The sequence below is a fragment of the Clupea harengus genome, unplaced genomic scaffold (assembly GCF_900700415.2).
Source record: "Clupea harengus unplaced genomic scaffold, Ch_v2.0.2, whole genome shotgun sequence".
NCBI lineage: Eukaryota > Metazoa > Chordata > Actinopteri > Clupeiformes > Clupeidae > Clupea > Clupea harengus.
In genome coordinates, this window is record NW_024880154.1 from 14,130 (window position 1) to 27,637 (window position 13,508).

The window sequence follows — 13,508 nt, forward strand, 5'->3', positions numbered from 1 at the left end:
CAGGAAGCTTACAGTCCAAGGCTCAGCAACTGAGAAGCTCTGCTAAAGCCACAGTTTATGGGACAGGTCATGAAACAATTTTTTCATCTTATGAGTGTTGAATCTTGATTAGGGTAGGATCTATTGACTCATGTGTTCATCTCGGATAGATTACTCAGTCCTTCACAGTCTGCTGAAGTTGTCATGTTTTGTGTTGACGGAGATGAAGTCTGGTCTGGTCTCAACATGTCTCAATAGAATTGAATAGAACAGAATGCTTTTATTGTCAATGCACAGTGAAACTAAATTCAGTCCTGAGTTATTGTCACGGAAGTCAGGCTAGACACAGACTTAATGATGATGGAGTTTATTGAGAGAGAGAGAGAGAGAGATAGAAGAGAAGAGAAGAGAAGAGATGAGAAGAGAGAGAGAGAGAACAATGGTAAACTGAACAGGCTGGAGATAAAACTCAACTAAACTACTGATCAAAATATACAACGCTCAGAACATCTAAAAGAAACAGAAACAGTCCACGGTAGGAATCTTGAAAACTAGATCTACCGAAACCTTGGGACACGAAGAAGCAGGAACAAAACACGGGGAGCTAGTAATCCGGAGCTTGATGAAGGAGTAGGAAGATTTGGCCATACATGACAAGACCAGCAAAATAAGAGAAGGGAGTGAGGACACTAAACAGTGCGGTGGAGGTAGTGACAGGTGTTCATGATTAGGCAATCAGGGGACTGGGAGGAGGGGGTGTGGCAGGGGCTGGGTTTAGCGCTGGTGTAACATTGATATATAAAACATATAAATAATAAATACTTATGTATTAACAGAAAAATTATACTTGGAAATTCACATGAGTTTTTCTTAACGACCCAGTCAGCGGGTTACCTGAACCTGGACCTCCTGGGGCCGATGGTCTTCCTGGACCTCCTGGGGCCGATGGTCTTCCTGGACCTCCTGGGGCTGATGGTCTTCCTGGACCTCCTGGGGCCGATGGTCTTCCTGGACCTCCTGGGGCTGATGGTCTTCCTGGACCTCCTGGGGCTGATGGTCCTCATGGAGATAAAGGTGACCCTGGCTTACCTGGACCACCTGGTCGTGATGGAGGACCTGGTTTTCCTGGAATACCTGGGCGATCAGGTCGTCCTGGGGAAAGAGGGCCCCAATGTGTATCCCCAGGTAAGATGTGTGACAGTGAGAGATGGGTGTATGTATTAGAAATCATATCATTATAATATGATTTTTTGCCTTTATTCAGATAGGACAGTGAAGGTTTAGACAGGAAACGAGATGGAGAGAAGTAGGTGGTGGGCCGAAGCCTCGTATCTGTTCAACTTTGCAATTTAATTTAAGAGGACCTGGATTTCTAAAGTTGGGATGATTTTGTTATTCTAAAGATAAACCAGTTGTTGCCAGCAAAATGTTCGACCGAATTTTTCAAAATCATAGTGTAAAAGTTTGTTAAACTCACCGGCAAACACAGTTGCCTACTTAATCAATCGAACCAATAACACAATGTTATACTGGCGTAAGAACATTATTAACCAATCAGATGCAGCCATATTGACACCCGTTTCACCGATTACTCAGCTGTTGGTAATATTGACATATTTTACTGCAGCTGCGACAGCTCCAACACATTGAAACGGAGACGTGTTGTAATTCATAATTTGATTAGTATAAGGCCGTTTTAAAACATGTTTGTTTTCTAAACCGTCTTTTTTCATACGTGAGTGATGGTGTAAATAGTTTTAGTTCGTTAACGAGCCGTAGTTTGTACTATATAGGCTAGTCAAGTGTAATCAACGTTATTCACCTTGTATGGGGTAGATGGTAGACTCATAAACCATTATAGTCTAAGAAATATTGAATCATCAAGGTTTTTTTAGGGAGGTAAAGGGGAAAGAGGAAAGGAGAAGGGAAAAATGTGGATAGGGATATCTCTCATGAGCACTGGGACCAGAGCCACAAGGCAAAGGTCGGTTAGTACACAAAGAGAATAAAGGAACATAAAGCATAAAAAAAACTTCCCAAATTAAATTACAAAGTTGAACAGATATGGGGTTTCGGCCCACCACCTAGATGGCCCATTCATGTCAACTGAAATTTTCTAACATTCTGAAGAACCGTATTTGGCGTTGATACAATCGTGAATAATTACTGTGTCTTATCAAAGCTAAACTCTCCTGAGCAAGCTAGAGTGCTAATTGCTAGCAAGCTGTAGCTGATAGCACATCTAAATGAGACAGAAAGACAGTGATATTTGGAAAAGCCATTGATCGATCCCTACTTATGAACTTCAATTTTATTTTGTCCATTAAAGCCCCAACTTTCTTTTCCCAACATTTACATTTATCTTGTACATAATCCATCCCCATACACCGGAGATTTCAAGAGTACAAATGCCTATCAATATGCAGTTGCAGGATGGGTGAACGACACCAAGATATAGCATCTGGAGACAAAAAATATGTATGTGATCACAGGTCATATAAGTAATTCAAACAGCGATTATCAACCGTGTTATTTTAGTGGTGGTTAAGAGTGCCAATATGGGCTAACGAGTTGTAGCTAAAGCCTTTAGTAAAGGGCTAGACAGCTCGTTTTTAGCTAACAGCAGTTATTAGCACTCTAGCTTGCTCAGGAGAGTTTAGCTTTGATAAGACACAGTAATTATTCACGATTGTATCAACGTGCTGCATTTCACTTAACAGGTCAGTCAGTCAGTAAAAGTTGTGTTGTGCAAAAGAACTTCACTTTTGTCTGAAAATGTCTACAGGCTTGTCTGTTTGAGTAGCTGGCTGAAAGCAAAGAAGAAGTAGGCTTACCTTTTATTGGTTACCTAACTGTTACGGTTCATTGTTTCTGAAATAAGAGGCCTGACTGCTATTTTCCCAGCAAACTTGAAAAAAAGAAAATATTAAGCCATGGTTTAACTGCACTATAGGCCTTATTTACCTGAAATGTGCACTTTATAATTGTATTTTGTACCGCCCTGTTTGGCAATGTTGTTTTTCAATAAAATAAAACATTTGCATAAAGCAAGCCAATCCACTTTTCCATGTTGATAAGAGCATTAAAATGAAAAATATGATGGAAAAAAATTAATGAAGGGACATTTAGAAGAGATAAAAATTTGAGATGAATTGCGATTCATTTTGAGTTAACTATGACATAAATGCCATTAATCGCGATTAAATATTTTAATCGTTTGACAGCACTAATTTTAACCTAAGTCCAATTAAAAGCAACCAATACAATTTAATATGAGATGAATTGGATTATTGATTATTGTCAATCATTATTAACTCTGATCCTTAACTCTGATTTGCAACTCCTTTAGGACCAGTCCAGTACTGGGGACCATACTGTGAGAAAAGCATCAGAACCACTTCAGGTAAGGATGTCCTCCTGCAAACTGCCCTGAGGCTTTAAGACTTAAAGGTCTCATTGTTTTTACATCTACAGCATTCAGGGCAGTATAAAAACTATTCCAGATAGTAGGTATTCCAGGTATTCTAGAGCAGGAGTGGGAACACAGTATGATTGATGCCACAAATGTATTCGTTAGTTTGTCTATTGTTTGTTTGTTTGTTTGTTTATTTATTTGCAGAGCTGATGGTGTCTGTGACCCCCGATAATGTCACCGAGGGACAGAATGCCACTTTGACCTGCAGGTCATCTTGTCCCCTCCGTCAGAATGCCAAACTTGTCTGGTACAAGAACTCCCAGCCGCTGCCTAAGAAAAACTCCACCATCAACAACACGCTGTACTAGACCCAGTCAGCAGTGAGGATGCAGGCAGCTACTCCTGTGGGGTGGATGGCTACGAGGACGATCTCTCCCCAGCAGTGACTCTCAGTGTCAGATGTGAGTATGTGTAAGAGGATGCAAAGCACAGTACTGCATATAATACACACTTAGGAACATTCAGGGTGGTTACTATATCATGATAATAATACATTGATGGGGTCAACAGGTGGGTATGTGGGATTTCTTTACTTATTGGTTGAAATTAGTTAGTAAGATTGTTTATTTGTTCATGTATTTATGTTTGAAGATGCACCAAAGGCTCCCTTTGTCTCAGTCAGTCCCTCTGGTCGTATAGTGGAGGGCGGTTCACTGACTCTGATCTGCAATAGTGAAGCCCACCCACCGGTGTATAACCACTCCTGGTTTAAGAAGACTGCAATTGGATCTGTACAGATAGGATCAGACAAGAATCACAAATTCAGTGACATCATGTTGGAGGACAGTGGACGTTACTACTGCGTCGCAAAGAATGAACTTGGCGAAGAAAGCTCCAGCATGATGTACATAGAAGTTACTGGTAAGAACACTTCATCCTGTTTGCTCCCTCACATTAGACTGATATTGGCCGTCTTTAGGCCTTCTGAACTGTTTTTAATGCTGGCCAAAAACAGCTGAATATGAATTCAGTGTGATGGAGGAGGTGGATATTGAATATGAAATTAAGAAGTTTGTGTTCTTTTCAGAAAAAAAGTTTAATGACAAATGAGTGTCAGCTTCCCCATAGAATGTACAGTGTATGACATGGATAAGCTTTCAGTAGGATTCCCACAGTTATTCAAATTCATGTTGAGGTTTATGTTTAACCTAGTTTTTCTTGAATTATTCATGCAACAGTAAAACTCATTAGCTTAATTTCAACACATACTCCTTTGATGCAGCAGTAATGTGTTCAGTTGCCTAAGAAAACATACCTCAAAAGGTGGTAAATAAGTGCGTACTGTTGGTTTAAAGCAATATTATGTAGCAATTTTAATAACAGCTTTAAAATCATTATGGTAATACACTGACCTGTAATACGGAGATTGGCGTCTGTGCCACTGCAACAGCATGCCTGGTACGCCTACATAACTACGTAATGCTTTATGGCACCACCTCACACAATAACAACTAGACCCTTCTGCTAGCTATAAGAGGAAGCTAGTGCAGTACTTCTGTATGGACATCATGGCAGAGGTGAAAAAGAAACCGAGGAAGATGTCAGAGGAAAACAATGACAGGAAAAAGAGAGAATAACCGAGCAAGAGACAGAACAAGAAATTTATTACAATATATTTATATCTGTGACTGCCACATAATCTTGCTCTCGCACTGGCAGATAATATGAAGCACATTGAATTTCCTTTGTATGTAATGTGCTGTATGAAAATAAATGTGTCTTATCTTGCCTGAAAAAAAAAAAAAAGACAGAACAAGAGTCAGTCTCGGACTGGCTTTTACTCGAGAGCTATTCAGTCAGATGCAGAGCTGGCCTTCTTTCTGTTGCACTAGTCAGTTATAACTTATTAGCTGTCTTGCTATGTCTTGTATTGCCCTTGATGGATGTTTGGCTGTGTTTGCAAAGTTGTAGACTTGCTAGTCTTTGGACTACATTGGTGTCACATTTACAGCTGATACGTATTTATTGTACACTGAAACATGTTGTGAGAGCGAATAACATTGAGTTTTTTCCTGCATTTTACTGAAAAATGTAAGAAATGTGTAATTCTTGTAAAACATAAAACATTTTTGCGATCAGGAGCAGAGCTCCATGGGGAGTTTCAGTGCAGGGTGGATGCCTTTGCTCTTCATCACTGCTGTCCTCTTTCCACCATCAGGCAGACTGTGGCTGATCCTGGTTTCTGTCGGGGGAGTGCTGGGGGCTCTGGCTGCTGTGGCTCTGATTGGTGTCATCATCTACAAAGTGAAGAGGTGGGTTTCATCCACTGGCAACTACACTATGAAAGACAAACTAGACGAACTAGGAAAAGTTTAAGAAAAAATAACCTCACACCATAAGCTTTTCTGTAATTACTCCAGCAAGTTTACTAAGCACTGTCTTCAACTGGTAATTCTTCTTTTTTTTGTAGATGGGCATTTAAAGACACTGCAGATGGAAAGGTATTCTCTCTGGCTCGCTCTCTTCAAGCATATGTCCTTGACTTTTCTCCAGTCACATTAGAAAATTAATATCTCTAATCTCTAATCATCATTAAATATGAAGATGTTAACTAAAAAGAAAAAAAAAAATTAATCAGAACAACTTTTTTCATTTGTGTGCTATGCATACATGCTTAAATGCATGTGTGGTCTTCAAGGTGTCAGGAAACTTTGCCTCTGCCTCGTCCAATATATTAGTATAAAGGAACACCTCAGCGGCTGTCATCGCCGACCTGTTTGTAGCAAAGACTCTGGAGCGTTTCATACTGCTCTATAATCTGTGGTTTGTAGTAGGCTACTTTCTTTAGACACGGACAACAATAACATTGGATAGTTTACTTGGTTGCAATTGAGTCCATGGTTGCCAAGCCGAATCTTTTAGCTTGCTAACCTAGCTGTTTCTGATTCTGGGCCTGCTAGCTTACCAGCTTGCTAGTTCTCCAGATAACATGTTATTCAACTATGGAATTGATCACATTTGCACCACTTGGCAAATTGAGAGTTGATTTTGTTCATTCATTGGCCTGGCTAATTACACACTCACTGTAGTAGCCTCTATCAATGGGCAGCTTTTCAATCAACCATTATTTACTATGGTTCTTATAGTTACCATTCAAAGAATGAAGAAATAATGGGACACCTGCCTTCCAATCAGAGAAGAGTATTTCTTATCACCGGTAACTGTGTTTAATTATGATTGTGTTTTTAGCAGAAGCGCTAATGATTATATTCGGTTTCTGCTGCTGTTTGTTTAGGGGTCCCAACCTGAGGATGAAGATGGCACATACGCAGCCCTAGACCCCAAGACCACAAGCCCTGCAGAGTATGATGCTCTCACTGTAAGTTACACATTTACATTTGAAGGTAGCTTACTCATAAGATGTTATATCTCTTGCAATATTCAGAGGTCTAAACTTAAAGATGACTCAAGGAACTGAAAGTTTAAATCTTGTGGCTCCAAAACAAGGATCTCACCAGTGTCTCCACCAATGTCATGAACAACAGGTAATGCAAACAGTAGCCTACGGTATTTTCCATGTGAACCAAATGTTTACAGGGCTCTTTTGGTGTCTTGCATTTTCAGAGGGTGAAGAAACCACGCCAGGGAGACTAAAGCCAGTGGATTCTCCTGCACATGCTCAGCTTTCTGCACTATCCTGATGTGGACGACCCCTCAAGTCTGTCGCTGAAATCATGCATTACAATGTCTATGGGTTATTGGGACACAGCTGAGTAGAGAATGGGAATGGGAATTCTGTTTGTTATGCTAGTGTGGAGATATTGCAGGCATATAATAAAGATATTATTACATTGGTTCAGACATTTGTGATACTCTGTGGTGTATATTCAACAGAGTATCTCTTAGGGTCACTTAGGGCCAAACTGTAATAAAAGCTTAAGCTTTTAGGTAAACCTAGTTCATATATATCATGTCATGATGCTGTTTTCCTAAATCATGATTTTAATCGCAAAAAATTGCTTGGTTTTGTGTATGCTTGTAATAAGCAACAGACCAAATAAAATATTGCTGGCAAATCCATTTGTCTTTCTTATTAGCAGCTAAGTGAAACACACTTACACAGGCATGTGGGTCTGTTCATGATTCCAGGGTGTTGAAATCATGGAGCTAGTGCTGTACACAGACATGAAGAAAGTAATGGATTGGCACTGAACGATTCGTTGGACCTGGGTGGAAATGCCAACTGAAAGATCGGTGTGTTCCGACAGATTTCCCGTGATACCACCACTGTTATACTACAACATAACAGACCTCCGTTTTACCTCTGACGTTAGTTACCGTTGCATGATTTAGAAAAGGACTCGATGGAATGCGAGAGTCTCCGTTTATTCTATGCAACAGACCATAAGGACACGCAACACACTACGGTTGGGAGAGAGAGAGAGAGAGGAGATGATTAAGAGATAGCGTAGTTTCTCTTCTGTGTTGGCCTTGTCTTCAAAAGCTGCGATGTCTCCTTAATGTTCCAGAATCCCTCCCTGCTCCACTCTCTCACCACATGTAGCAGCTGGTCTCTTTCTCTCTCTCTCTCTCTCTCTCTCTACTCTCTCTCTACTCTCCCTCTCTCTCTCTCTCTCTCTCTCTCTACTCTCCCATGTAGTAGCTGGTGTCTCTCTCTTACACGATCTGCGTCACTATCTCTCTCTCTCTCTCTCTCTCTCTACTTTCTCTCTGCGTCTCTCTCTCTCTCCACTTTCTCTCTGCGTCTCTCTCTCTCTCTCTCTCTCTCTCTCTACTCTCCGTCTCTCTCTTTCTCTCTCTACTCTCTCTCTCTCTACTCTCCCTCTCCCACGTAGTAGCTGGTGTCTCTCTCTTAGACATCCTAAGTCTCTCTCTCTTTCTCTCTCACTTTCTCCCTCTCTCTCTCTTCCCCTCTCTCTCTCTCTCTCTTTCTATCTCTTTCTCCATCACTCTCTCTTTCTCCCACATCCCCTCTCTCTCTTTTTTTCTCTCTCTCCCATCCCTTCTATCTCTCTCTCTCTCTCCCATCCCCCCTCTCTTTCCTTCTCCCACAGCAGAGCCTAACTACTCTGTGTTTCGTAAGATGCCCTTTCTCCAACACAATGTACTATACAAGTTACATTTCAGTTAAAGGAAGATAGAATACACAACTTAACATAATGGGTGTGTCTGGGGGTCTAGTTTGTGATAGGAAGGGTAACAGTATGGGGTCTACCTAGATATGAAAGGTATGAATGTCAGCAGACAGGAAGGCTCTTGCAGACCATTAGTGAGTTAATGAAGGTGGCGTAAATGTCATACATCCTTGTGGGGGAGGAATTCATATGAGTTGAAAGTACATGGAAACCAGGAACATTCTTCAGCACTTCCATTCATTTCATTGGCTGTTGCTATGCTAGCGGATGCAGCCTGGGAAGTATCGGAATGGGTGTCTTCCTGGGATTGGTGATACTTTTTTGGGCCGTTGGAACAGCTATATAAATACATACTTGGCCTGTCCAGATACAGACAAGATACAGAACAGCATTTGGGGGTGGGGTGGACATCTGATCACTCGTTATGTTTTATATGTTGTTTTGTGATGGATAACAATATATTGATGCAATAGTGGCACTTTTTATCACTTCCTCTGACTGAGGATGCCCAATAGGCAACCCTCTTAACCTATAGATACATGCATTCCTTAACAAGTTACTTGGATGACACAGACTTATGGAAAAACATACATCAGAAGAAGTACTGCTAGCAACCCTAAATGTTGTGGGCCTAAACAGAGCACACATACTGATATGTATTCTACTGATAGTGACAGAGGAAGCGCTCAAAGGAAGTGCACGCTTATGATTTCTTGTCATCACTTTCCAATAGTTACAGATACAGAACAGCTTTTGGGGGTGGGGTGGACATCTGATCTCTTGATCCTCTCTCACCTTATCTGGCCTGAAGACTAACGGTGACGGAGAAACGATTTAAAGAGACATTTAGAGAAGCATGTGCCTGCTCTACACAGTTACAGGGTGGAGGGACACACTGAACACTTCATGGCCTGCAGTTAAATATGCCCTCCGCAAGAAAATTAGTCATTAATTAGAGTAAGCAGCTGCCTCTGTTCTTGGTTACATTTATTTGTTTAAGAGCCGCCCATAGTCTCTTGAGAAAAGCTATTCCACAGGACTTGCACTGTGTAAACAACATATCAAACTTAGAGCCAAACTATATGTAGTCACACTTTACAGTCACCTATGTAAATCAGTGCATTGTGGTAATGATGAAGTAAGTAATACGTGTTTAGTATGTAGTGTCTAACGTATGACTTCTTAGGAATAAAATGGGACACAGAGGGGAGTGAGTTTTTGTGAAATGTTTTTAAAAGTCCTGAATGTTTTTAAGGTGCTGGTGTTTCTGGATGTAGACTGTGTCACTTTGTTTCTGATCAATGTCACTGTGTCACTTCATCAATGTCAAAATGTCGCTTGTTTAAAAAGTACTTCTAGGGACCCAAAGTTGTGGACCTCAACAGAGCACACTTGCTGATATGTATTCTACTGATAGCAGTGACAGAGGAAGCACTCAAAGGAAGTACACGCTCAGCCTTATCTTAAATCGGTGTGATATATGTTTCCACTTGCCAAGCCACTTAAGCAGAGAAACACAACCTTACATTGACCTCTGATGACAGATAAAGATAGAACATGTCTTAGGTTGTGAAATGCTACTTGCTCTGTTCTCTCACCACACGTAGCGGTTGGTGTCTTCACACGGCAAACCCACAACAGAACCTTAGTTCCCTGCTTTGTAAGATGTTCTTTCTCCGACAAAACACACTCAGCATACAAGTTACATTTCAGTTATAGTCAGGTAGAATACACAACTTAACATAATGGGTGTGTCTGGGGGTCTAGTTGAAGGTGTAAAGTGGGGGCGTTATAGGAAGGGGAGCAGTATGGGGTCTACCTAGATATGAAAGGTGTGAATGTCAGCAGACAGGGAGGGCCTTGCTGACCATTTGTGTGTTAATGTCATTGACAAGCAGTATTCTATCATTGACTGACATGAATTATTACAGGAAGTTGTGTTGACCTGTAAGCACATTCAGCTCAAAAGGAGGAAAGTAATGTTGAGATATAAGATATGAGGACATGACTATAGACTTTGTCTCAATCAAATTAGCTATAGTACAATGGGCCTCATTCTGGAAAATTGTCTTAAGTGTCTTCTTAAATATCTACTTAAGGACTTCGAAAGACCAACCTAAGAAAATATATCCGCCGGATACATGAATGCATGGAAATGTGTTCTTCAACCGCAAAAGTGTCTGTAGCTCTGCACTGATTCTTATATTAATTATGCGTTGTCGTACACATGAATTTTCATACAGAAACACCCGCCAGCTCCTTATAAGGGCATGCAACTGAAGAGACAAGTGCACAATCCAAAGACTCAAAAGGCAACGTGAAAGCAATTTCAGACAGATCAAAATCATGTCAAAGTGGAGAGTCGAGTAAAAGCTGACCTAACTTCACCGGTGCAGAGGTGAAGGTACTGTTGAAGAATGTAGATGTGTCCATTGTATTCCACTGTGGTTATATCAACGCAATTGAGTTTAGTGCTTAATTTTTGTCATGCCCTAGTGACATCTAAATATGACATGCTCCAGGTGAGGCTTGAACTCACAACCTCGGCATTGCTCAACTTGTACTGCCTTATAAGTACCGCGCGCTGACCGATTGCGCCACTGGAGCCTACTTCTGTACCACCAGCTGACTGCTTTTCCTTTTTTTATGTCATATGGCCTTGGCTGCAGTATTTTATCATTTGAATGACGTCAAGTCATTGTATGTATGTATGTATGGAATTACGTTTGAAAGGTCTTACATCCATCAGATGATGGTGGAACTCACAAGCCATCCACTGGTGGTTTGAAGATCATGCATTTCTTGCTGAAAAATAAACTAACAACCATTCAACTGTATGGAATTACGTTTGAAAGGCCTTACATCCCATCAGATGATGGTGGAACTCTGTCAGGGAAAATACCCTAAACAGTTAGTTAGCAGATTAAAGACACCACCCAGCATGTAAGTGAACTGGACTGTTTACGATCAGGGCCCCGACGGAGAGCAGACACCTTAACCAGGGTCTGTCTGTCGTCCTCTCCGAAAACAAGTCCCTTTATTCAAACACAATGTTTACACAGTATGACAGTCAGGATGCTGAGATACACTTAAGATAAGTGCACTTCAGCTGAATTTTACTTCTGCCTAGCAACCAGTCATTTTACAACCCGCTTTCTCCTTATGTCAGAAAAACATCACGTGAGGCATCTGGTTTCACATTCTCGGCTCACTAAGTGTTTTTCCAAAATCAAACCTACACACATTTTACACACAACATTTTGAAGAAGCCTTTTAGCTAAAACATTCATGATAAAATATACTAATACTTTCTTTAAAAAACTCACCCGCTGTGCACTGGTGGTTTGAAGATCATGCTTCTACACATTCAGCTCTGATCTTTACCACCATATTAATGTCAAAGAGGATCTTTCATCATGGTTTTCTATTTTCTGCCTTGACCTCGTGACATCTAAAGGTTACCTGCTCCAGGTGAGGCTCGAACTCACAACCTCGGCATTGCTCAACTTGTACTGCCTTATAAGTACCGCGCGCTGACCGATTGCGCCACTGGAGCCTGCTTCTGTACCACCAGCTGACTGCTTTTCCTTTTTTTATGTCATATGGCCTTGGCTGCAGTATTTTATCATTTGAATGACGTCAAGTCATTGTATGTATGTATGTATGGATTACGTTTGAAAGGTCTTACATCCATCAGATGATGGTGGAACTCACAAGCCATCCACTGGTGGTTTGAAGATCATGCATTTCTTGCTGAAAAATAAACTAACAACCATTCAACTGTATGGAATTACGTTTGAAAGGCCTTACATCCCATCAGATGATGGTGGAACTCTGTCAGGGAAAATACCCTAAACAGTTAGTTAGCAGATTAAAGACACCACCCAGCATGTAAGTGAACTGGACTGTTTACGATCAGGGCCCCGACGGAGAGCAGACACCTTAACCAGGGTCTGTCTGTCGTCCTCTCCGAAAACAAGTCCCTTTATTCAAACACAATGTTTACACAGTATGACAGTCAGGATGCTGGGATACACTTAAGATAAGTGCACTTCAGCTGAATTTTACTTCTGCCTAGCAACCAGTCATTTTACAACCCGCTTTCTCCTTATGTCAGAAAAACATCACGTGAGGCATCTGGTTTCACATTCTCGGCTCACTAAGTGTTTTTCCAAAATCAAACCTACACACATTTTACACACAACATTTTGAAGAAGCCTTTTAGCTAAAACATTCATGATAAAATATACTAATACTTTCTTTAAAAAACTCACCCGCTGTGCACTGGTGGTTTGAAGATCATGCTTCTACACATTCAGCTCTGATCTTTACCACCATATTAATGTCAAAGAGGATCTTTCATCATGGTTTTCTATTTTCTGCCTTGACCTCGTGACATCTAAAGGTTACCTCCTCCAGGTGAGGCTCGAACTCACAACCTCGGCATTGCTCAACTAGTACTGCCTTATAAGTACCGCGCGCTGACCGATTGCGCCACTGGAGCCTACTGCTGTAGCACCAGCTGACTGTTCTTATTTTTTGATGTCATAAGGCCTTGGCTGCAGTATTTTATCATTTGAATGACGTGACATCTAAAGGTTACCTGCTCCAGGTGAGGCTCAAACTCACAACCTTGGCATTGCTCAACTTGTACTGCCTTATAAGTACCGCGCGCTGACCGATTGCGCCACTGGAGCCTACTGCTGTAGCACCAGCTGACTGTTCTTATTTTTTGATGTCATAAGGCCTTGGCTGCAGTATTTTATCATTTGATTGACGTCAAGTCTTACAGGAAGTTTTGTTGACCTGTAAGTTTATTAGCTGTAAGATTTTCTTGCTGAAAAATAAGCTAACAACCATTCAACTATATGGAATTACGTTTGAAAGGTCTTACATCTGGTGGTTTGAAGATCATGCTTCTACACATTCAGCTCTGATCTTTACCACCATATTAATGT

General features: G+C 41.0%; 2 non-coding genes across 2 annotated transcripts; both read right to left on the reverse strand.

The window, feature by feature from the left end:
• Positions 1-11,064: 11,064 nt before the first annotated feature.
• On the reverse strand, positions 11,065-11,157 carry trnai-uau. The gene is given in 2 exon segments: positions 11,065-11,100; positions 11,120-11,157. It is a non-coding gene; the product is annotated as a tRNA-Ile (tRNA).
• Positions 11,158-12,013: 856 nt separating this feature from the next.
• trnai-uau lies at positions 12,014-12,106 on the reverse strand. Its single transcript is given in 2 exon segments — positions 12,014-12,049; positions 12,069-12,106. It is a non-coding gene; the product is annotated as a tRNA-Ile (tRNA).
• Between the last annotated feature and the right edge of the window lie 1,402 nt (positions 12,107-13,508).